The following is a 24269-nucleotide window of genomic DNA, read 5'->3' as shown; positions in this document are numbered from 1 at the left end:
TGGTTTAAATGCGATAGTTAGTTTTCAAATGTTATTAAAACTTGTCAAAATGATTATGTAAAAATACTTGAATTTCGCTGTAATGACATATCGATAGAAGATGAGTTACAGGTCCAATGGAGGAGCTGTAGATCGAATAGAGTCAAGATAGATGCAATTTTCTACTGAGAGCGTAAAATTAGGGTCTGAGACTTTAATTTTTAGGAGTTAGAGGTTCAACGTAGGCTTTGTTCTTAATTTTTTCTCGGTCAGTTACTCCAGGCTTGATAATACTTTCAGGACTTTGGATCGGGTTAGAGTTATGATTTCGAATTTAAGTTAGGTTCTTGCTACGACTACGAATTGCGGTTAGGTTTCTCTTGAATCTTCGAATTTAGGTTAACTTGAAGTTACGACTTGGAATTCAGGCCAGCGTCACGTTATGACTTGTAATTTAGGTTAGTATAAAAAAAAGACTCGAATCGAATCGTGCCTGAATCTATAAAATTTCTTGATATCAGTTCACGATCATAATAATCGATCGTCGATATTCCACGAAAGAGAAAACCATCTCCGAATCAAGGTGAAAAGCATACGTGTCTAGGTCGAAGACAGCTCATTCTTCATTGTTGTCTCATCTCCTTTTCCTGATTCTTTTCTCCTTCATATTCTCTTTCCGTTTCCAGCAGAGGGACGGTCTTCTTCTATTCCGGTGGCGCTGGTTTCGTGTTACGTTGGGGGCGGGCAGGCGGAGGATTCGTCTAAAATTGATTCGATTATCTGAGACTTTTGTCTCCTGGCGCTATCTGCGCTGGGTATTCGGGTATTTACCGGGCTCCACATCTGCTTGGAAAAACATTGGCTGTCTCCCCCTTGCCTTTATTCTTAGTCAGAAAGAGTCGGCGGAGAACGGAGAACTCGTAACTCGGAACGAGAGATAGCTGCCAAAGGGCCAGAAGCAGAGCAGCTGCCAAAGGGCGCATCGATCATCTCGAATTACAAAGTTTTCTCTTCGTGTTCACTGCCTTTAAGTAGTTGCATGCGTCGATCGTACAGTATGAACGAAAACGTTCCTCACGACGAGAGAAGAAAAAAAAAAAAAAAACGGCAAACACTGTTCAGAAAATGGGATGTCTAAGTCAGCAAAAGCTGATCTCGATCGAAACGAAATCTTATTGATTGTACGGGAAAAAAATCACTCTATTTGCAATAGAAAATTGATAATTTCAGTAAAAAATTGGTTTGTTTTTCTTCTAAAAAAATCTGATTAAAAATTAATCATTCCGAATTTCGATGAACTCGCGACTTTTTCCTTTTTTTTTTCGATTTTCGGTGGAGAGATTTTTTATTTATTTTTTTATGTAACTACGTCAAGTTTCAGTTTGCTTTCGAAACCCTGATCTCGTGGTTATTTCACTCGTTTTAAATTTTTTCCCCGGACTGTACGACGGCCTCGTAGATCTTTAAGGGGTCGATAATCTCCGAGAGATCATCTGCTCATCTCGGCGTTTCGGTCAGCGCGGTAATGCGCTTAAAATCAACGAACCAACCAACCAAAGAACCAAGAAGCAAACCACCCACCTCGCCCCCTCCATCTCTGCGGTCTGTTTTGGGTAAACAAGCACCCCGCGTCTTTATTATGCTAAGATCGGTGAATCCGCAATCTTTTCTTTTCCTTTTTTTTCCACTTTTCTTTCCTTTTCTCTCCTCTTACTTCTGCTCTGAATTTGCGTTGACTCTGCGGAAAATAAGAAGAAGAGAAAAAGAGAAAAACGATGTAAAATATCGCCAAACACCGGGTATTCCAAGCTTCGATTTTATTATTCATTCTCTTCCTTATTCTACGCTTCACTTTTGTGCATGAAAACGAATCGGATGATCGGCGATGATCGAAGAGTTTTGCACGGATCGTGCATAATAGATTGTGAATTTTTGCCCGCCTGCCGTGCAGACACCGGGAACACCGGAAGGATGTCGGTCCTTTGAGGATGTTGGCATAACAGTAGACGATCCTTTCAATATTTGACAACCATCAAGTATATAACCTTCCCTGCCTCTTGCTTACACCACCCTTCGGTCAGGCTCCTCCCCCCCTCTCTTCCCGCAATATCTCCACCATCGGCCCACCCGCAAACGGAAACCATGAGAAGATCCTGTACCTCTTTATTTTATTTTAAACATATTGATTCCGTTTCCGACTCGATCGGCACACGCATAATTTTTACCCTGACAATGCATAGTAGTTCGAAATAATGCCAAATCTTGGCAATATTCACAGTCACGTGGTTAAATAATGCGAATTATTGTCGAGATTTGTTTGAATTATTTTTCAGAGGATATTGCGAAAATTTCGCAAAACGGTAGAATATTTGACTAAATAATATTACGGCGCATTGCGAAACATTGTTTTAGAAAATAATTCAAAATTGAAGGTAATATCTTCGCCTTCCAGTTTCGTTCTAATTTCCTACTTTCGATTATTTTTTTTAAAATTTTTTTCTTCTCTTCACAGCCATCACTTCTCACATTCGTTCGAATTATTTCATGCTCAATTTTGCCGAAGCCTGCAATCGTGTGAAAGTAATGTAAAATACGATTTCAAAGAACCCAAGGGTTGAAAAAAATGTCGAGAAAAGCGAAAAAAAAAAAAAAAAAAGTAAGGAGTTGAAATATCGTTAAGGAAAATTCGAGGCGAGTTTCGCGTCGTCGTAAGTTGAAATTTGAGAGCTTTTTCAGCCACGAGCGCCGTTCTTCATCTTCTTCCTCTTCTTTCTTCCGAAACACAGCGGATCCTCGGGATTTTTTCGCGGATTTGTTACCGGCCCTTTTGTTCGAGCTTTGCACGCAGAGGTGGAGAAGAAGGAAGGTGGGTAGGTAAATTAAGAGAGAGGCCCCGGTGTACACACGGCACAACGCGGTGCAAGCTCCTCCTGTCGCCTTACAGGGCGAGCTTTGGCTCTCTTGCGGCGAGAGACGACACGCCACCACCCCAAGTGCAGCAGCAGCATCGGAAAACCGCCCTCCGTGCCTCCATTGTCCGCTGACACCTGTGGACGTGTCACTTGGCACTCTTTTTCTCTCTCTCTTTCGCTCTCTGGCCACTTATTTCAGGCTGAAAGAGCCAGCCGAGACTCTCGTCACCTCTCACATCTCTCTCTCTCTCTCTCTCTCTCTCTCTCTCTCTCTCTCTCTCTTGGCGATGCCATCCGGTGCAACCCTTTTCTTCTCATCGTCATCGCGTCGTCATTTTCTTCTCTCAACATGTTGTCGTTTTTTCTTGTTTTTTTTTCCTCGTTGTTGTTGTTGTTTTTCTTATTATTACTCGCCCAGCCTCGATCTACACGCTTCTTCTGCTTCTTCAAACTTCGACTCGTTAGTGTACTCAATCTCACGGGTATAAGCACTGTGCAACAAATTAAATACTCTTTTTTTTTTTTTTTTTTCCACTAGGCTTGGAGCATCTAATTATGATTCCTCGATTTACAGTCAATTGAGGCTTATAAAAAAAATTGAAAAATTGACAAATATTTGTTAATTGTTTTCTTTTTTTTTTTAACTATTTGCTCTTATCTTCTAGTCAGTTATCGATGATTTCAGTTCTGACACCACTGCAACGAACTTTGCTTTACAGAATTGAATTTGGTTCGTTGAGCGATAAAGGAGTGGTAAGAATAGGCGGAAATTAAAAGATGAGAAAAATGCTTTATCAGCGACACGTGTTACTTGGCGTAAGGATTATATCCGAGGATTTTCAAAAATAATTCTCCTAATTTTTTCTTTTCTAAATGAATATTACTACCCGTATTCAAAGTACCGTGTAACTTGTACTCGCGAAAGAAGGTGTAAAGGGAAATTCTCATCATGTTTCAGAGAATATAGGATCGAGAGAAATTTTCAAACATGACGAAAATTTGTACATTTCCTTGGTTTATTATCACTCATCAATCATCGCGATCATCGGTATTATAACGTGTAACCTACCCGCACTTAAATTCCTGCCTGTCTTTTTTCCCCCCCTCCAGTTAATTCTTCGTCTTTCTTTCTTATTGCTTTTTTTCTCCTCGTTCGTTTTCCTAGTGCCTACTAATGGTTACTTCGCTGGGTGTGGGATACGAGCTCGAGCCAACGTCGATGAGCTTAGTCAGTGCGTTTATACATTTACACGCGGTTATAAAGAATGGCCAGCACCATCTGTCCTCTGTATACACACAGACACGCGTCTCTTCTTCCATATAAACCTGATATATATTTATATGTATATATACCGCTACCTGTGAACTGAGACACCTGGTTAGTTTCACGTTATTCCCGTCTCTCATCGACAGAATTCCCGCAGGAATAAAACCGAGACCAACCGTTACCAAACGTTATCTTGACGTTCGACGTTGCTAATAGCTCTTATCGTGCATTATATATATATATATAGTAGAAGCAAAAGCTCCGTAGCCGCACTTTTGTGACAGATTATTGAAAGCATCGTCTCTCGACGTGATTCGAAATCGATCGAACTTTGCAAGTGTGACGGAAAATTGTCGATTCGCAGGAAAATAAATAAACAAATGAATAAATATTGAATAAATCACCGTGTGTAATATTGGTTTCTTTTTTGTAATCTTTGAGTATCGCACCATCGAGTACCTCTACATTTAACTTTCGACGATCTATTTATCTTTCAATTGTTAAATAATTATTTCATATCCGATTGCATGACTGAATTCTCATTTCCATAAGAAATTTTTGCACACATTTATCAGCCAGTCTGTCCAACTGCGCTGTTTTCGATCTCGTATGCAAAAGGGCTTTGATTTCGTATAATTTGTAAACAAATAAATATCCATCGAAATCGAGGCTTGCGGCCAAGCAGAAACGCGGGTGTAAGACAGCCTAACGGTGAGGTTTGAGAGAGATCCATCCGTTAATCACTCCGATAGTTTAATTGATTTCGGAATAGTTCGACTTGCCGTTGGCTCTGTATAAGTGCGCGTCGTGAGGCCGAGGGGAAGGAGACTGTCGCAAATTAACCGCCCCGTCGCTTGCGAAGGGCTTTCGGATGTGGTCAGAGGAAACGGTTCTCCTCCTCCTCCTTCTCCTTCTCGTTTCGTATCGAGGATCGAGGCAAGAAATAAATTGGCCAACGCCCCGCCGGCCAAGAATGTTGCCCGGTGTTCCCGCCTGTCCGTATCGCAGTAGATGTCGAAAACTATTTCAAAGTAGTGTCCTGTTTCGGTTTAGGTCTCAACTCCTCATTCTCCCATCCTTGATTTTACCCTCGGCTATACGTGTATACGTTGTATATACACGATTATTCCGGCTATCTGCAAATCCCAATTTATCAGATCGTCCACTTCGTGCTGCTCGAAAGTTGTCCCCCACCCCCATTCTTTATGCGAATTTGATTTGATTTGTGTATCGAATGATAGTTGCGAATTATTTATTTTGAATTATTTGATCGGTTTTATTAAAATAGCTGATTTGCGAAATGTTGGATAAATGGTAGCTAGCGTAAGACTCTTGTATCAAAGTGTTCGAGAATTTAGCGAGAAAATTTACGGATGTGTTAAAAAATCTGGCAAATTATTGCGAAATTACGACAGGTCCAAATTTTTTTCCACCATAACCGACAATGAAATATAATAAAATATCGTCAGATGTGCAAATTTTTTTGCTTGATTGAAAATTTGAAAATCTATCTCAGAATTATTTCTAAATCGGACGAATGTATTCTAAATGCTGTAAAAACGGTCTTGATATTTTTCTAGCCGATAACTTGTCCGAAACATTTCTCGTTCTCTGAATTTTCTCGCAACAAATTGTTCGTGGTTAAATTTATGGCAAAATGTTCTTAAAAAAAAATTTTTCAATTTGCATCGATAACGTGAGCTTGATTCGGAGAGCGGTCGTTCCGAGGAATCTCCATCGGAGAAAAATAAAAGGACAGCGAATAAGTTGTGAAATACGATTTCGACGAGGCCGAGTAGGAGGAGGAGGCCACTCGTCGACCAACGCAAATGAAACGAACAATACGCATCCGGCCTATTCAGGAATACAACGCGGCGGGATGCCGGAGCGGTTCCGAGGATGTCGGGAAGGGGCGATTTCGGATCTTCCTAGTTACAATCATTATCTTACTCGCGCGGCGTTATCGCCGTTCGATTCTTCCTCCGTGTCTATTTTATCGTCCTACGGTCCAGCACGTGCCTAGTTTCACTTTCGTCGACTCCTCGCAGGAACGAACGCCTCGACGACGACGACGACGACGACGACGACGACGACGAATCGCTCGTTCGATAGATAACGTGCCGTATTATCTTCGCGCACAGCTCGCTTCTTGGCTTGACAGGAACCGGACACGAAGATAGTATTTATTATCGCTCCAAGACTCGAGCCTCGTGTCACGACTCGCGAGCAACGGACCCGCGTTTGTCTTTACGAGCGAATTCGAGAAACGCTTCGACGCAGCTTCTTTTCACGCTTTTTTTTTAACTCCCCGTTTCTCCGGTTTCACGGGGAAAAAATTTAGCCACCGCGTGTCGTCAGCCGGAAAATCAAAAGTCGAGTTTTTAACATGTCTCCACTTTTTGTGCCTGTAGAATTAACTCCAATCGTTTTCGTATGGATTTTGATTATTTTTTTCACAATCGAAGCGGTTTTTCCAAACTCAGAACTGATCAGATTTTGGCTCTGATCGGTTCGTTACGTTTTGAGTTATTTAAATTGACCAAATTCAAAAAATAACAAAAATAACAAAATAACGATATCTTGAGAACGAACGAATGGATTCGAATGAAAATTGATGCCGTAACATTTTTTGGATAGCTGATCACGAATCTAAGGCCAGATTAGTAGAATTTACATTTGGCATATTCGATAAGATGAAAACAATAGAAAAAAAAAAAATAAACTAAAACATTTGTACTCGAAGGTTTATTAGGTGGCTGATCGCGAATCTCAGGTCAGATTTGCTGAATCTAAAATGGTGGGAAAAAAACTTAAATACATTCGGATTTTGGTAGAAATTAGATGACGTAGATTTTTTGAGTCTTGAATTTTTCTATTTTAACCCTGTGCCTTAATTTTGTATATTTAGAGCTTTTTTAAAAAAAACTTTGAGCTTAATTACAAAACTGGCCAGGCCGACTTATTTTAATCCTCTGTACGTTAATTTTTCTAATTTGACTCCGTATCTTGATTTAAAAAATTGTCGAGACTTTTTTTTTCTTTGACTCTTCGTTTTCCTGTAAAATCGATCAGCCAACTCGGTTCACTGATTGATTGATTTCAAGCCTCCGCACCTCAGTTTCCTTATTTTGTGTCGTGTTTTGACCATACCGTACATCCGATGGACGAAGATAAATGGAAAAGGAATAGGAAAAATTCGTCAGCTACGAGCGAGGGACGTTATTGGTCGACGTGTTGATAAGATGGAGTCGCTCGTGGATAATTGAGCAGTTTAATCCGCAATGATCGAGGGGCGGTGCTTGCAGCAGAAACTCAGTGAGCGAAGATCCGGCGCGCCTTTTATACCCGCTGCATTGACGGAGTCGACCTTTATTGCCTGTTGTGCACCTACTTAATATACGTGCGCATACATACATACATATACATACATATATATGTATATATATAATTCGTTGATAATGAGCGGCGGTTGCGTGAGTTTGTAAAGCGCATGATGATACACGTGGCGAAATAGATTAAAACTCATTCCCTGCGGACATGCAAAAATATACACACACATACACGTATAGAAACGTACTCGCGTTATTTGCGATTATATTATTTTCTATTTTTCAAATTCAAATTTCGTCATGCGCCCGCGGTCGAGAGACGAACACAGAGAGAGATAACGAGAGTAGGAGAGTCTTGCGGCATCGTCAACCGGATGCTCCCAAGGCTCTCTCTTCCCCTTCCCTCGCCGAAAATAATTCGCGATAGATACGCCAGAGGAATTTGCGACAAACTCGCTCTACGCTCGCGGTTATGCTGCAATTTTCGACCATTTTTCTTTCAGCGTTGTCGATATTTGACAAGTTTTGAAAGAAGGAGTTTTTTTTTTTTTTTTTTTTGGCCTCGTTCTTCATTCATTCATTCATTCTACCGGAATTATTATATTTTTAGACACTCGGGTAGTTTCATATTTTTGTAATTATATTATCAGCATTCTCGGAGTCGGTCGAGTCGATACGAATCAGTGCGTAGAAATTTACTCATTTACTTGATATGTTCAGAACGCAAAATATCAAATTTGTAGCGTTTGAATCGGGTACTGGTTATTCAATTAACAAATGAGGGATAAATATTGAAAGGGTTATTTTTTACTTATGAGATTATCTCGGTAAGTTTTTCAGACACTCCTTCCATTTCACTACGATGAAAATTATCGCGAATAAACAGTTTTTCCGGCTTATTTTTTTTTTCATTCTCCTTCTTCACCTCCGATTGACGAGAAAGAAATTCGAAGAATAGGGGTAAAAAATCCCTAAATCGACCGGTGAACGTATCCACGAGTTTGAAGATGGAAGGTGCCTAATGCGTTTCGACAGCGTAGCGCTGCAGACAGTGACTCGTGTGTCTTTATGCCATGGAATATTTTCAGAGGCTGGCAAAGAGAGAGAGAGAGAGAGAGAGAAAAGAGAGAGTAGAAACCCGAAGTACAGTAGCGGCGGATAGACAGGCGCAAAGGAGAAAAGATGATTCTCGAGTGGACAAGTGCATTAAAACCCCGGGCGTTGGGTTCCGGCCCAAAGCTGAGTCGCGGTAGAGAGCGAGGCTCGAGGAGCGGAGAGCGAACGAAGTAAGGGTGCGAGGTTAGGTTGGAGGGAAGCGAGAGAGGAGAGGAGAGGAGAGTGAGAGAGAGAGAGAGAGAGAGAGAGAGAGAGAGAGAGAGAGAGAGAGAGAGAGAGAGAAGGCTCGTGCCGGCGCAGAATGTCCTACAAAGGAATGCAAAGTAAGAAGAACTCTCTCTTTCTCTTTCAATTTCCCTCTCTTTTTATTTCTCTCTCTCTCTCTCTCTCTCTCTCCATCGAGTCGCAGCTTGCAAGTTCGCTCCTCTCTCCGTCTTTCCCAACCTCGTTCTTTGCCCCATCATTTTCCCCACGCGCTGAGGTTACAACGCATTATCATGCAACGGATCCTCTCCCTATTTCCCCCCCCCCCCCCCCCCCTTTTTCTGTGTCTCTTAATTGTTTTCATCTCTCTTTCGTCTTTGTTTCTCTCTCTTTCTCTCTCTCTCCGTTTTCACCCCTGAATTTAGAAATAAACTCGAACTTTTTTCATCCGCCTAGTTCCGGTCATCTAATTTTGCATTCTACAAATTTATTCCGGATTGCATATTTTTTTGTTTTTTTTTTTTTTGCGTTGTCAGACTGTTTTATGGATTTTTAAAACTCTTTGATCGGGAAGAAAAGATTATGATATTACATTCGACTTGAAAACGAAAATTATTCGTTACTTTTATCGATCAGGAATTATAAGTTTTTGGATACTAAAAATTTTTTTCTCAGTTTAGTTGTTGAGAAATAATTCTACGTCATCATCTGAACATCGATGCCGTCATTTTTCCATGTTTTACGGTAACCAAAATCGCAATTTTTATCTTCTGCCGCATTCAAGCTCGATTCAACGATCTTGAAACGATTTTTCGAGGGGTGGAGGAGAGAGAAAATTGAGATCTAATTCGCGTTCTCTTTACTTCGATGAGACGAAGAGAGAAGTCGAATGATTAGCGACGATATAAGCTGTCCGATCGACGAACTAATGTCTCAACTTTACGGGTCCATCGACATCTGCCTAAGATTAGGGAGATTAACCCCCCTCAATGTTCTGACCTTACGACGATGACGACGAATATAATAACATTTCTCAAACTGTCGTTAACAAATGTTGGCGCGCGTCGCTTCCGCGCCTTCTCAGACCCTTTGCAGACTTTCTCTTAAAATCAATTCACGATAAACTTTATCAACCTCGCAAATTCCCGGCCTCAAACTCCGGAAAACAATCTCAAGTTTCTGCCTCACGAAATTCGAGATTCCCTCGTTAAAACCTCATCGATATTGTTTCGATTTAAGATCAATTCCTTTGGATTTGATCATAAAACAAGAAAGTAATTCCAAATAAGCTTAGGTGTTTGTAAAACAAAATTAATTATTTTATCAACTGTCTGGATATTAAAAAATTTTTATTACTCGTGACGAAAAATTGCGAGAAACTTTTGAACGTACGAGAATATTTTCCAAGCCTGAAATCGCAGTGAAACCGATTGAGGAATCGATCGAAAACGATTTAAAAAAAATCAGTTCACGGTTTAAAAGTTAGTTATGAATTTTTTTGAACAAATAAAAGCCGACAATCAGTGTCAGAAGTTGAATAATTTTAAACGATTGAAAACCTGTATTCAAAACTGAGCTTTTAAGAGTCTGGTAATAACGAGTGACTTTTTTTTTTGTTACAGTTGCAGAGCAAAAATGCAGCAAGAATCGATTACTGGAATGAAACACGCGGAATTTGGATTCGAATCGACGTATAATCGAGCGTCAAGTCGTAACCTGTACGCATTCAACGATAAGGTAAATACGCGATCTTGTTGACGTTCCGCTTCTTGATTTTGAAGGTCAGTTTCGCGTCAGTCGATTCTTGAGCCTCGCGGCGTCGGGACGCTGCTCAAGAATTTACGCGTATCGCGAGTAATTTACGAGTGAATAAGTGAACAAGTGTGAATAAAAGTGAACAAGTGAATAAAAGTGAACAAGTGAATAACAAGTGTGAAGTGAGTGATCGTGAGTGATCGTGAAGTGAGTGACGTGCGAGTTCAATCGGACCTGGGTAAGAAAGCTTCGGCGTCGCAGTTTCTTCTTCTACACCTTTTATCACCGTGCAGCTAATGGTGAGTTTATTTATTTATTTCAACCAATTGTGCGCTTTAATGTCGATTATCGTATTCTTTGTCCCAAAATTCTAAAATTCTTGTCGTTTTGTTCACTTGTAAAATCTCCGGCTGATTTTTTCCGCGCTTCTTACTTCTGATCGCACACTAAATTCACCCGAATTGTTAGTAAGCTAGATCGAAGTTGATTATCGATTTCGTCGACTTTTGTCCAATGTCTGGCAAAATTTTTCAACAAAAGAAATGGTCTTCGCTCACCTTCCGTTTCTCCTCTTTGCGCATTAGCCGTGGACTTTTCCCCAGCTCAAAGGCCTTCGTATATTGCACGTGTTTCTTATCTGAAAAAGGGAAGCAAACAAAAAAATCGATATCATTATTCAATCGAAGTAATTTTAGTAATCCGAGTAAACAATACCGCTCCTAATTAAATCGTAGCAATTTTATTGCGAATAAGGATAACTGAATAAGAAGCAAGGAGAAAAATTTTTGCGAAAAAAAGTGAACAAAAAACCGTTGAAGGGTTGAAAATTTTTGTTTTTTTCCTTTTGACTTTGCATCGATTCTTCGACCGTTTCTCGTATCTCCGTTTTTGCCGAGAGGCGATTTATTATTCGCGACTCGTCGTCGTCGTCGTCGTTTGTTTCGGCGGTTAAGGAAGAGGGTCGAAACCCTCACCGCCCTCACCACCCTCACCCTCCTCACCCTCGACGGCGGCTCCCCAACGCCCAGCCCGCAGCCAGATAGAGACGAGGGTAAGGGTGGTGGGGCCATCTAGTGCGTGCCGCGTTACGCCTCGTAGTTGTGTAGTGGGATTTTTATTATCTTTGGGCTTTTTACACCCCGCAAGGAGTCCCACTTACTCATCTTTACGAGCCCCGGCACACATTTCGCAAGCTCACACACCAAAGTTACGGGGAAACAAATGTAGTCGAAACCTCGACTCTTATTTGCATAACGCAGTTTCTCATCTTATTGTTTCTCTCCTTATCCTCCTTTGCTTCCTTTATATCTTTTTTTTTTTTTAAGTGCCACTTCATGGATTCTCGCGCTGATTTCACGCCCAAAGATTCGACAAACTTACGCGTGATTTTATCTTTATTTTTTTTTTTTTTTTTTTACATTCGTTAAAAATACATTTAAACCGTTGGTTAAGAACTTTGCCAAAAAAAAAAAAAAAAGAAAAGAAATTTAAGGTACGTCAAATTATTTTTCGATCACCACCATTGTCGTTTTTTTTTTTTTTTTGTTTTAATATATAATTTGTTTAATTTCAATTTGTCAAATCTTGGGCAAATCTAAGAAAATAATATAATGCTTGCAACTGTGGAAAATTTCACTTTTGTAATTGTTTGCGTTTGAGGAAGATTTACGTTTTGATAATCTGCGGGAAGTTTTGAAATCCGTTTTACGTTCACCCCGTTGAAATTCCATTACACTCAGGATCCCTGGTATTAAGGATATACGTATAAGTGTGTTTAAGACGTAGTTTGAGATGAGTGCGAGAGAAAATTAGCGTCTTGTCTCGTCTCGTCTCGTTTTCTAAATCTATACTAATTGTAAGCTGAGTCGTCGCGTTCGCATTTCGGCGAAACATCCGCAACCTCGAACACAAGTTTTCTAATTCCAGGTATAATTTCGTATCTCAGATTCAGCCTCCTTTATATCCCGGCACTCTCGATATAGCTCTTTTAAATTGTCCCCCCCCTCCCCTCCCCTCCCCCCCTTGCACGAATTAATCAAGAATTACACGTTTACGTGCCAGTTTCTGTCTGTGTATTGTTTGCGGATGCTTACATAAAGACTCGCTCAGAGTAGTCGGGTCGATTCTTCGAATCCCTTCGAATATCACCCTCTGCCGAATCGTTGTTATTAGTATCATATTATTATCATTATCTCCTGAGATCCGCGAGAGATGGGAAAATAAAATTAGCTTATAAAAAATGGAAAAAAAAAAAATAGTTACCAAGACAAAATTTAAATTCTATATTCAAAAGAAACAGACAGATTGGAATATTCTTCTGATAGACTGAGGGGGAAAAAAAAAACAAGCGTGGAAAATTCTATTCAACGTTTCAAAAACTGCTTCGAAAAGCGGTGAATAATTTTTCGAATCACTGTAATATATATTTTTTTTTCTCTCTCGTTTCCTTGGCAACAATTTTCGCGGTTGTAAAATCGGTATAAATTTCCTCGATGGATTTTTTTTTTTTCTTTCTTTTAATCAAGCGTTAACTTATTAGGCAGGTATATATAAAAAGTCTATGCGCACGTATGTACGTACTCACGTTATGTCTGTATATGTATATAAGGCAGATGTTGATAAGGTGTGTGTATACATCTGCTTCTACTTCTGCCCCTATTGTTCGGCAAGCTTAACGATTGCCGGTCATTCACCCTCCCCCTCCTCCCCCCTGCTTCTCGGCCCTCCCTTTTTCTCACGTTCTAGGTTTCTAGGCTTTATGTAGGTATATAATATATACCATATACCCATGTGTCAGGAATTATTATTATTATTATTATTATCGATTTGAATAAATCGACACTTATTTGTTTTCTATCAAGAGCTTTCCTTCGTTTTTACCATATTCCTAAAAATCCGCAGCCTGGTTGTGAAAATTTAAGGACAATTCTTCAGTCATACGCGAAACATAATTATATTGGGGATGCAAAACGTGGAGTTAGAAATGCGTTGAAGGTATAGCGAAAAAAATAAGTAAAGAAATAAATGGAACAAGTTTGATATAATTTGTTTGAGAAAATTTTCAATTACGTGAAAGGGGAATACGAAAAAGTTGTTGCAGTTCTATTTTTGTATCATAAATTCTTCATTACTTCAGATCTTATCGTCGTTTTTCCAGGCTTGCAAACCAGTTTTCGTTCAATTTATTTACCCGACGGCGGAGGGTTCGAGTTACTTAAAAATAATCTCGGTCCTTAAAAAATTCGTGTTGGAATTCAAATTTCCGACGATTCGTTATCGAGCTCGCATGACGGTGAATTGTCAGGATTGGGGTTAGGTTAGGTTAGGTTAGAGGGACAAGTGATTAGGGTAAACAGGGTGAAACGAGGAGGATGCGAAACATGCGTAATGATGAAAATTAAACACAGGAGAGGAGAAATAAATGATACGTTTATTTTTTACGATTCTTTCTTTTCTTCTTCTTCATCATCTTCTTTCTTTTCATGTTACTTTGGTTCTTGTCATTTAGTTTTTTTTTTTTCAAATACGGACGATCACCTTTAATATACAGCATAAGGACACATAATGCTAGGAAATTATACAAGAGATGAGAAAAATGATGCGTAAATAATATAGATAGAAAATAGGGCAATATACAAATATAGAAAATACATTGAGATTTATGTATTTCGAAATTATAATTGTACGTGATGAAATAATAGTAATAATAATAATGATAATAATAATAGTAGTAATAGTTATTACATAATAAACATAACAATAATAATCGTAACACAACTATGTACAATTGTATTGGAAAACTTATAAATAATAACATTGGAATAAATCATACCTTATATGAATGATAAAAAGTGCATTTAAAAAAAACTTTTGAACAGGAATAGACAAACGAAGCACTTTTGGAATAATTGTTAATTAAGCGAGTAAAAAAAGGGTGGAAGAATTTTGTTGAAAAATTAATAGTTTTCCATCAGTCCACCTTTGTTGCATATGTATGAATAAACGTCCGTTGACTTCGGTGGGGGTTGTGAACGATAATTGTCATATTAATATAAAACGTGGAAGTAGAATAATCTTACATCTGTAATAAGTTAATCAATAAATACAGGTATAATGTTAAATATCGCGAAAATTTACCTTTTCTTATCTGATATAGCGGTTAAAGGCCGGGTATCCGAGAGACATTGAGAAGAAGCGGCACGTGTTTGTTTTTCGGCACAAGACAAGACAGGATTTTACCTAATCGGTGTCCTCGTGTCTTTCAGCATTCAATGTTGAGTGAAAAGTTTTTTTTGTTTTTTTTTTTTGTTTTAAATTTATTTATATTCTCTACGTGTATCGTATTTCGGTTATTTTTTCCTACAACCATTCTTTCCTTTCTCTTGTCTCAAACTGAGTATTCTTTCGATGCACTGATTCATTCGCTCGCGACGATGTGCGAGGGAGAGAGGAAAAAAAAATAAAAAAAAAAAGATGCAAAAACTGATTAAAAAAAAAAAAAAAAAAGAGACGAACAATCACCGCTTTTTTCTTTTTGTTTTTGGTCTTTATTCTCTCCAATTAGCGTTCGTGATTGTTGTCACGTGACATCATCGTGATCCTATTTCCTCTCGCACTACAAGTTCCTTTGAAACGCGATATTCACGTATTACGGCTGAAAATTGTCTCTCACCGTTTCTATTTGACGGTTACATTTTATCGCCGTGACCGTTAATCCCGATTGTCATCGTTAATAATTCATCGTTCATATTTCATCGTTCCAGATTAATTGACTACCGATTACGTGTCCCTCCTCTTAATTAAATTGCGACAAAGACACTCGCGACAGCGAAGAAACAATTCGAATACGGAGCAATTCTAAACTTGTTTCAAAACCTCTTTTATCATATTATCATTTTTATCATCATTATTATTTATATTACTTCTCACGAAACGATATTTCCGTCAATTTATATTCATATATTTATACAATTATGTATATATATAATATATTCGTGTATATTTATGCAATAATATTAAATACGCGGTAATTTGATTTAGAAAAATCTTTTTCTCTCTTTACTTTTTTTTTTTACTTCTTGTCAATAATTTTGTCTCACTACTACAGTAAATAATCAATTATATATAATATTATTATTCTTCTTCGTTTCAAAAAGGCCGAAAGGTATTTTTTTTTTTTTGTTTCACTTTATCGTAACAATTATTATTAATTCTTGATGTGGATCGTTAGAAAAATTTCTTTTAAAAATTAAGTTTCTTTTTCTTTTCTTCAAACATCGTTAATATTATTATAATTACTATTACTTTAATCTCTCTATACGTTTATTAAAAACTTTTGTTGTCTTGGAATTTTTCGTCTTCTGCTTCTTCTGCTTTAAGATTTTTTCTTGGAAAATATTCATCAATTTTCTCGTCTTCTTCGTTCACATTTTGCGTTATTATCTTCACTTCACGACAATCAGGTGTTGTACATTTATTCTCGTATTTCTTGAATTCCTCTTGAACGTTTTTCGCTGCTCTTCTCGTATCTTTTTCCTCTTCGCTTCGATCTCGATTCTCACTCTGTATTGTTATTACTCTTGATTATCATCATCGTCATTATTATTATTATTATTATTATTATTATTATTATTAGTATTGTTATTATCATCAACACGGGACAATGTTATTCTAATAATCGAAACAACAACACAACGTCACTCCTCGCCTATGTTTCTTTTTTTCTTTACTTTCAATAATTTGCAAACACTTCCATCAAGACGACGAGAAAGTAGGAAACAAAAAAAATATACACATATATATATATATATATATATATATATATATATATATATATAATAACAATAATAATAATACTACACAACTCTTCCTAAAACAAGAACTAATAATAATAATAACAATAACAATAACAACGATGGTAACAATAATTACAATTGTTGGCAAAGGATGCGATCGCGTTTATTTATTTGTTTATTTTTTCTTTCTTTCTTTAAACGCGAACGATGTTCCGAATTACGTCGACTGTGTTCTATGTACTGTTGTTTATAAAAATAATAATAAACGACGGTTTGTTTATGCGGCTGCGCGTGTGTGTATGTGTGCGCGCGCTTGTCGAGAAGCAATAATATACACGCACACGATTGTTATCGTGCGTTATTATGTTTATTATATTATTTTAATATATATATACACACACATATGTATATATATGTATCTATATGCGCGCGTGCGTTTGTGTGTGTGTGTATGTACGTATTTATGTATGTATGTATGTATGTATGTATGTATGTATATAGCAGTGGTGGTGGCGGTGGTGGTGGTAGTTGGTAGTATAGTGGTAGTAGAGTGGTAGTATATGGTTAATAAATTTGGGGGGAGCGCTGGTCAGCCAGCAGCTCCGTATGATAAGGCCGCCGCTTCGCTACTGACAGAGCCGAAGACCACCCTAACTACGGAGTCGGGGATGCCCTCTGCATCCCTCCTGTGCAGCCTCCGCCGCCCCCCGCGACCGTACGCGGATAGAGAGAGAGAGAGAGAGAGAGAGAGAGAGAGTGAGAGAGAGAAAGAGAGAAGGAAGGAGAAACGCCGGAGCTGCAACCCTTAGCGGCGAACCCCCACCGACGGATTTCGCCGCCCCGCGGCAAACGGCAGAAGCTCCGTGAGCGCAGACGCGTCGCAAGTCTTATCCCCACGCCTCTCTCTCTCTCTCTCCCTCTCTTTATATATATATATATATAATACACACACACACATATATATGTATATATCGCGCCGCGCCTCCATCCCCACGCGCGAAGACGCCCGTCTATCTCCCCCCTCCTGCCCTCCTGCCCTCCAGCCCTCCACCGCCACCCTCTCGCACCCACGGCGCAGCGACGAGCCCTCCCCCCCGTATTCATCCCCGCGGCGTCTCTCCCCTCCATAAAACGCCACGGCGAACAACACTCGCGCAACCCCTTCTCGGAGTCTTGAGATAAAAACGACGGAGAGGGGTGGGGGGTGGCAAGGAAGGCTGGACAATCGGGTTTCCCCGTTAACATACAACCACCCCCAGCGCCCCTCTCGACACAACCCGAACCCACACTCTGAATTCTCATCCATCCCCTATCTACCCCCTTAAGATTTCTTGTAATCGGCCGAGGGGGATGCTCCGATAATTTCGTCCGGTATAACCTTCAATTTCATGGTTTTCTTTTTTTACTCTTCTTGTCTCGGTCGGTACGTTTTATTTTCTTGTGTTTTTTTATTCCGGTACGACTCGGACGTTTTTCGTTGTCGTCGTTAACCTTCTTGAAGTATTGTCTTTTTATTTGAATTTTTCCGTCTGTATTATTTACTCATTTCTAGTCTGTACGTTACTTCGGACGGATTTTGTATACTTGTGTTTTATTTCGTTCGTTTTTGCCTCTGTTTCTTTCTGTTATTTTCTTTTTTGCTGTTGTTTAGTTCCTTTTTTCTTGGACACAGAAAAATTTGTAAACCTACAATTGTGTGAGTAAGGACGAAGATTGTTTTAACCCTCCCTTTTATTTTCCTCGACATTCTTTTCTTCAGATTTTTTACTTGTTTAAGTTTCTTGATTTTTGATACTTGAATTTCGTTTTTATCGTTTGATCGTTCGTTTGGACTTTTCTCGTTCTTCGTTTTCTCCGATTTCTAATTCGTTTCTTATACAACACACCGATCTAATTCTTGTTTGTAGGATAGGAAATAATCCAGAGTTTGAATTTTCTGCGAGGAGAACTGATTTTGATTTTACGTCATTATTTTTATTTTCTTTCTTTTCCCCACCTTTTTCTAACCGAAACTTTATAAACCGATAACGAAGCGTGAGAAATTTGTACGCGTTAAAATAAACTTGTAAATCAATTTGAAGGATCGAACCCGCAGGTTGTTACCGAATCAATTTTCATCTCTTCAATCCGTGATAACTGAAACTCTATTTACCATTGGCAGAATTTCATTTATTCATTATTTTCTTATTCTTTCATACAATTAGTTTGACACCTCGTCAATTTTCCGACTTAGTTACCTTGAGATTAAATTCTTTTGAAACAATTGCTGCTTAATTCTTTTCGTTACTAAGGAAGATGCGTTTGAATAATAAAAATAAAAATCTCTCTTCTCTGGTTAAATCATAAATCGAATTTACGACCCACGTTATGAAAAACATTGCGAATTAGAAATTTTCAGATTGTGAAAAAATGTTTGATATGAAAATTTATATTTCACTGAATTGTTAGAAATTTTCCTCCGATTTCTTGCGATTTTCTTTCTTCTGTCCGTCCGTCTTTTAAATCGTTACCATTTTGATCACGGTATCGTCTACGAATTATTATTCATCAACGTGCATAAACGCGTAATTAGCTCTATTACATCGCATCGATGCGCATATCTACGTATTTATGAACATTCATCGGATCGATCGACGAGTTGGTCACTGACCACGCGATACGCAGCTACTATCCGCAAGCTCGCCGCCGAGTGATATTAAAGCTCGGGAAATAATCAATCTCTGATATAATAATCGTTCCAGGTAAGAAAAAAAAAAGAACTGTCAAAATCGCGTTATTCAAACGATAACGAATAAGAAGAAGAACAGAAAAAGGGAGAAATTATTCAAGCTTTTGTAGACGTTGAAGAAATTACACACGTCAATTTAATGTTGACACTTAATTTTTGGTCGTTATTTATTTTTTTGAATTTATGTACTCGATTCTTGTAGCTTGGTAAAAAAATTTAAACGCACACATCTTGAACTAAAGCAATGCCTGCTTAATTGAGAAAATGAATTTATAATCGATTGGAAATCATTTGGTAAAAGATTCGTTTTTCAGTTTATTACGTTTTGTTTTGATGAGAAAAAATAAAAAAAAAAAACACACACACACCCCCCAATTTTCGAAATTCATTTCTTCGAACTCGAAGAATAAGTCAACGAGGCTGCCTGACGATCATGAGCCGTCACGCTGTCCGACGGAACGCGACTCGCCTCGCGCTCCGTTGCGGACTTACAATTAACACACCTTGTCTGGCACTCGCGGTGTCTTACTACTTAACTGCACGCGCCGACCCGAACCGGGCTTCATCACTTAAAGCAGCAGCGATCCCAGAGACGCGGATCGTGCGACTTGTTTCACCCTTTGATTCCCTCTTTTTTTTTTTTTTTTTTTAAATTTATTACCGTGGTTTCAATATTCTGATTTGAGGTTTTTATTTTTATAGAATTAAGTATCGTTTCATTGTCGAATCATTCGTTATTTTGTTATTCCTTTTTCGGAAAATTATCATCGGCATTCGTCGCAATGTGTAGGACAGTCTCATTTTTATACGTTAATTGTTTGCTTATTTTTAACTTTCGTCTTTTTATTTTTCACAGTTAGAGAGTTATTATTAATGTGTTTCTTTTTGTTTTTTTTTTGTAAATCAATCCTTGCGCGGGCTTGGATTATGGTTTTTCACAACATGTCGACTAACTTGAATCGAACGATTCGGAGTGCGAATATAATCGACGAAACTGCAGCGAATTATAAACCAAATAATAATATAAAATACGAAAAACCGAAGTTTTCTCACTGTATAAAATTTAAGATCGTTGAATAAGAAAACAACGAAGATGAAGATTACAAAGTGCAAACTTGTATACGCTATCTTGCTATTTTGCAGAGGAAGGTGAAATCGGAATAAATTTGAAAAAAGATAGAAAGCGTTTCGCTAAATGTTTTCACGGTTTTCTTCTTCTTGATTTCTCTTATTTTTTCCTTTGCCTTCTTGCAGCCAGTAAACGTGCCACTGCACGCAGGGTTTTTCGAACTCTGAGGAATGGAATAGCCACGTTTCTCTTCGCGTATCGTCAAATTTTTCCTCCCCTTTGCCAAACTTCTTTTCTCCGTGTTCAATCGACTGTGAAATTTCGATAATTATCTTATCGTTTTCACAAGGCAGAGAGAAACCAGGAAGATTAAACCGGAGAAAACGCTTAAAACGCACCATCGCCGATTATTATCGCACGATTTTGATTTATCACTGACAAATCGAAGCACCCGTGTTACTTTTTAAGATTTTCACGCACATTATCCGGCACCGCGTTAATTTTATTTAGTTTATTTAACGCTGACTTACATTTACGCACCGTTTCACTAACACTGAAATTATATTTAACACCTTGCACGTAAAGCTGAAAAGATGATTCACCCGAGTTCAGACGGTTAGAAAAAGGGTTGCACTGATTATCGTCTTGTGCAAGAGACGTTTCGACGTAACCCGCGTGTCGTCTGCACGCTGACGTCACTTGTCGAGATTTATTTTTTCGTTTCTCATTTTCTTAAGCAGCTTTTCACTGCGATAAGCGAGATAAGAGATGAAAGCATCTCCCCAATTTCTTCAGACTTTGACACAATCGACAGGTTGGTAGAGAAAGAAGAAACTAAATTTAAGATTTGCTGGGAAAATAAAAATTTTAAGTTCATTCAAAGTATACGTAGAAGAAAAAGAATGAGAAAGCTGAAACGAAAATCGTACTACAAATGCATGGAGAACTAATGAAATTTTCTCTTTCTTGGAAGAGGTTTTGAAACGTTGTTTTCAGTTTCGATTTCTTTTTTTTTTTTCTCGTTCTTCAGTCGACTTACCTCAGTTTATATCCTTAGCGATTTATCGAATCCGAAGATTCCGAAGACCACCACAAAACAACAAATCAAATTCGTATATTTTGTTCATCTTCATCCGTGTTCGTTCAAATTTACTTATTTACTTATATATTATCTTCAATTTTAAATCTCATCCTTCGTCTCCGCGTTAGTTCCTCTTTCTTTACAACAGAACAACTATCGTATAATCCTCACATCGTAAAATCTTCAGTTACTTATTTAGCGATTATACGGTTGTACGCGTTTTAATTTATTTACGTTTCACTTTTCTTTTTTTTTATCCTCCTACGTTCTATTCACGTTTCTCGATTATCTTTCATTTTTTTTCTTTTTTTCATTCAAACACGCGACGAAGTTTCCACTCTCACGACGAGACGGAACGTGGAAGAAGAGGAAGAACTGTAATTTGAGAAAAGAAATTTCATTTTTTTTATTACTCTCTTCCGTTTACCGTATCTTTTTTTTTTTTTTTTATCCTTACAGTATCCTTCGAAGAAGAAATTTTCTTTTTTTTTTATTTTTACACCTGCACGCACGTACACCCACGCACAAAAAAGGAACACGCACACACTGCACACTCGATTAGGGCTGGTGGTGGTGGTGGTGGTAGTAGTGAATTATTGATGCAGTCTGAGAGTATGAGTTATTTTTCTTTTTTAATTTTTTTTTTTTTTGTCTTCGTTTCACCCTTTTCTACAACAAGTCACGAATACATATATATATATACACACGCACACACATATATACATATATATATATATGTATATATATGTATATATATATACTGATGCAATAGATATCGTGATACTTTTTCACAGATAGAGATTACTGAGAGTGAAAATTTGCAACGAATTGGCAGGTCTGATAAATGTTTGTACTACATTTATAAACCGACAATCGATATGATATATAATAACGATTAGGGGATAAGGTTTTTTGCGTACCGCGTGTTGTTTTTTTTTTTTTTTTTTTGTTTTTTTTTTTTTATTTTATACAATATCGGTGCACAGCCTGCACAGTCGAGAATAATTGATGGTCCGCCGGTCCGATTGATGATCGTTGGTTTAAATTTACTTATCGCTTGATATATTTATTTTTATTTATTAATTTATTTTTTGTTTTTTTTTTTTTTTTCCTTGTTAAATACAACAATCTCGAGCAGGACCGATGTCTTAATTTTAAAAAGGTGTGGTAGGTTAGGTGTTGTACGTATGTGCGTGGGTTGTATATTCGCGGGTTCCGCACACCGTGTCACTGATCAAGCGTTCAAGGCTCTGCGTGCCCGGTGTCGAGAGTCCGCGGGCCGCGTGGCGCTGGTTGCGGTGACAGTACCGATAGTACCGGGGAACACTCTCTCTCGACGGCGGTACGCGGGACGTGCGTTGACGGTTTGCAAGCGCACAGGGCCACTGCTCAACTTGGTGATATCCGAAAGTCGGGTAGCGCGCGGCGCGCGACCACCGCCACCCCCGCCGCTCCCCGAGGGAGAGAGGGCGAGAGAGAGAGAGAGGGAGGGAGGGTGGCTCGCGGAAGCTGTGAAGCACCAGCAGCACCAGCAGCAGCAGCAAGCAACGGCGGCACCACGCGACCGCCGTCGTCGTCGTCGCCGTCTCTCTCGCACTCTCTGGTAGCGAGGCCGTTCGGTGGCGCCGCGAGCGGCGAGCGCGAGAAACACGGAGCTTCGCTCGAAACGCCGAAACTTACCGCCAGAGTGAGCGAGCGACAGGCGAGCTTGCGGAGGAGCGAGTGGGACGAGAGGATTTCACGCGGTGCAAGCTCGACGCTTCCCCCCTCCTCGCCACCTACTCCTCCCATTCTTACTACCTACGGCGGACTCAAGTCGTCTCAACCCTTTCTCGGAACCACCACCCCTCCCCCCCTCCCCGCCCCCTGCCACTACCCCTACATACCACCCTACATCGCCTTCCCACTCTTATATCCCCCTCTCTGATACTCCCGCTGCCGTTGCTGCTGCTGTTGCTTCTTCTTCTTATTCATCCTGAAAACCAAGTACGACAAGGACGGAACGTTTTGGGGGATGACGATTCTCCCTTGAACGTGAATTTTCTCTCCCCACTCTATGTTCGAGCCCGCAAGACGATGACGAGGAGAGGAGGTTTTGATGCTTTGAGATGCGGTGGTGGGGATGGACGGATTGGGACGAGGGGGGGAAACGGCTCCTTTCCGTTATTAGCTCTCTCTCTCTCTCTCTCTCTGTGCGTGTGTGTGTGTGTGCTTGTATGCCTTGTGCTAAGGGGCGGAGGGAGAGAACCAGAGAGGGAGGGATAAGGGACAAACTTTCGTTATGAGAAAACGAGGGAAAGAGATGGAAGAAGGGATGTTAACGAATGTGGAGGAAGTGTACGCGGTGCAGCGGTTCTGTTTCTGCACTTTTCTGTTTTTTCTTTTTTTTTTTTTTTTTTTTATCTTCCGTATTGCTCGCGGCCACGTGGAACATGTATAAAAGGTATAAAAAATCAACACTGTCAATATTGTCTTCTCGATACATTATTCCTCTTGATTCGCTCTTCTGATTCCTTACGTTGTTATTTTCTCTCTCTCTCTCTCTCTCTCTCTCTCTTCGAATGCATATTGTAACGAAATTTGTCAGATAGAAACTTGAATCCCTGTCAAGTTGGTATAAAATTATTCAACAGATGAATGACCGGTTTGACGGTGGTTATTTTTTTTTTCTTTTTTTTTCGCGTTTTTTGCTCGCGTTTGTCTTTTCATCCCCTGTGAATTTTCGCACAGTTCCTTTTTCCCCCGATGCGGGAATTGAACTCCCCCGAATTTTTACCCCTGGTCCGATTCAACTTACCACCGTCATTGTTTTTCTTTACAGTTATACTCGTTAATTATTGAATATTACAGTGTTTTCGTATTATTTGTCCTGTAACTCTTGGTAATTGGAGGAAAAACAATTAAAGTTGAAAACAAAAATACAAGAACAACAAAACTATAACGAAACTTGCGAAATAACTGTGAAACAGGTTACAGAAAAGTGTTAAAAAAAAAACCACACGTATCTCGCTGTAAAATTGTATTGGGCGAAGCA

At 39.1% G+C, this 24269-nt stretch overlaps 2 long non-coding RNA genes across 2 annotated transcripts in view; one reads left to right on the top strand and one right to left on the bottom strand.

Moving 5' to 3' along the window:
* The window catches only part of LOC124186400, a 65876-nt gene extending 43229 nt beyond the window's left edge, over window positions 1–22647 (bottom strand). The window contains exons 1-2 of the long non-coding RNA XR_006871655.1: window positions 21194–22647; window positions 11120–11199 (exon numbers count right to left, since the gene is read on the bottom strand). This is a non-coding gene — a long non-coding RNA (uncharacterized LOC124186400). The remainder of the gene's footprint in view (window positions 1–11119; window positions 11200–21193) is intronic.
* Window positions 1–24269, top strand: part of LOC124186401 — a 212270-nt gene that overhangs the window by 160876 nt on the left and 27125 nt on the right. Inside the window, exon 6 of the long non-coding RNA XR_006871656.1 lies at window positions 10430–10861. This is a non-coding gene — a long non-coding RNA (uncharacterized LOC124186401). The remainder of the gene's footprint in view (window positions 1–10429; window positions 10862–24269) is intronic.

This window comes from Neodiprion fabricii, chromosome 7, assembly GCF_021155785.1.
Source record: "Neodiprion fabricii isolate iyNeoFabr1 chromosome 7, iyNeoFabr1.1, whole genome shotgun sequence".
NCBI classification, from domain to species: domain Eukaryota; kingdom Metazoa; phylum Arthropoda; class Insecta; order Hymenoptera; family Diprionidae; genus Neodiprion; species Neodiprion fabricii.
The sequence above is the reverse complement of the archived record's forward strand: the minus strand, read 5'-3'. Positions and strand labels throughout refer to the sequence as shown.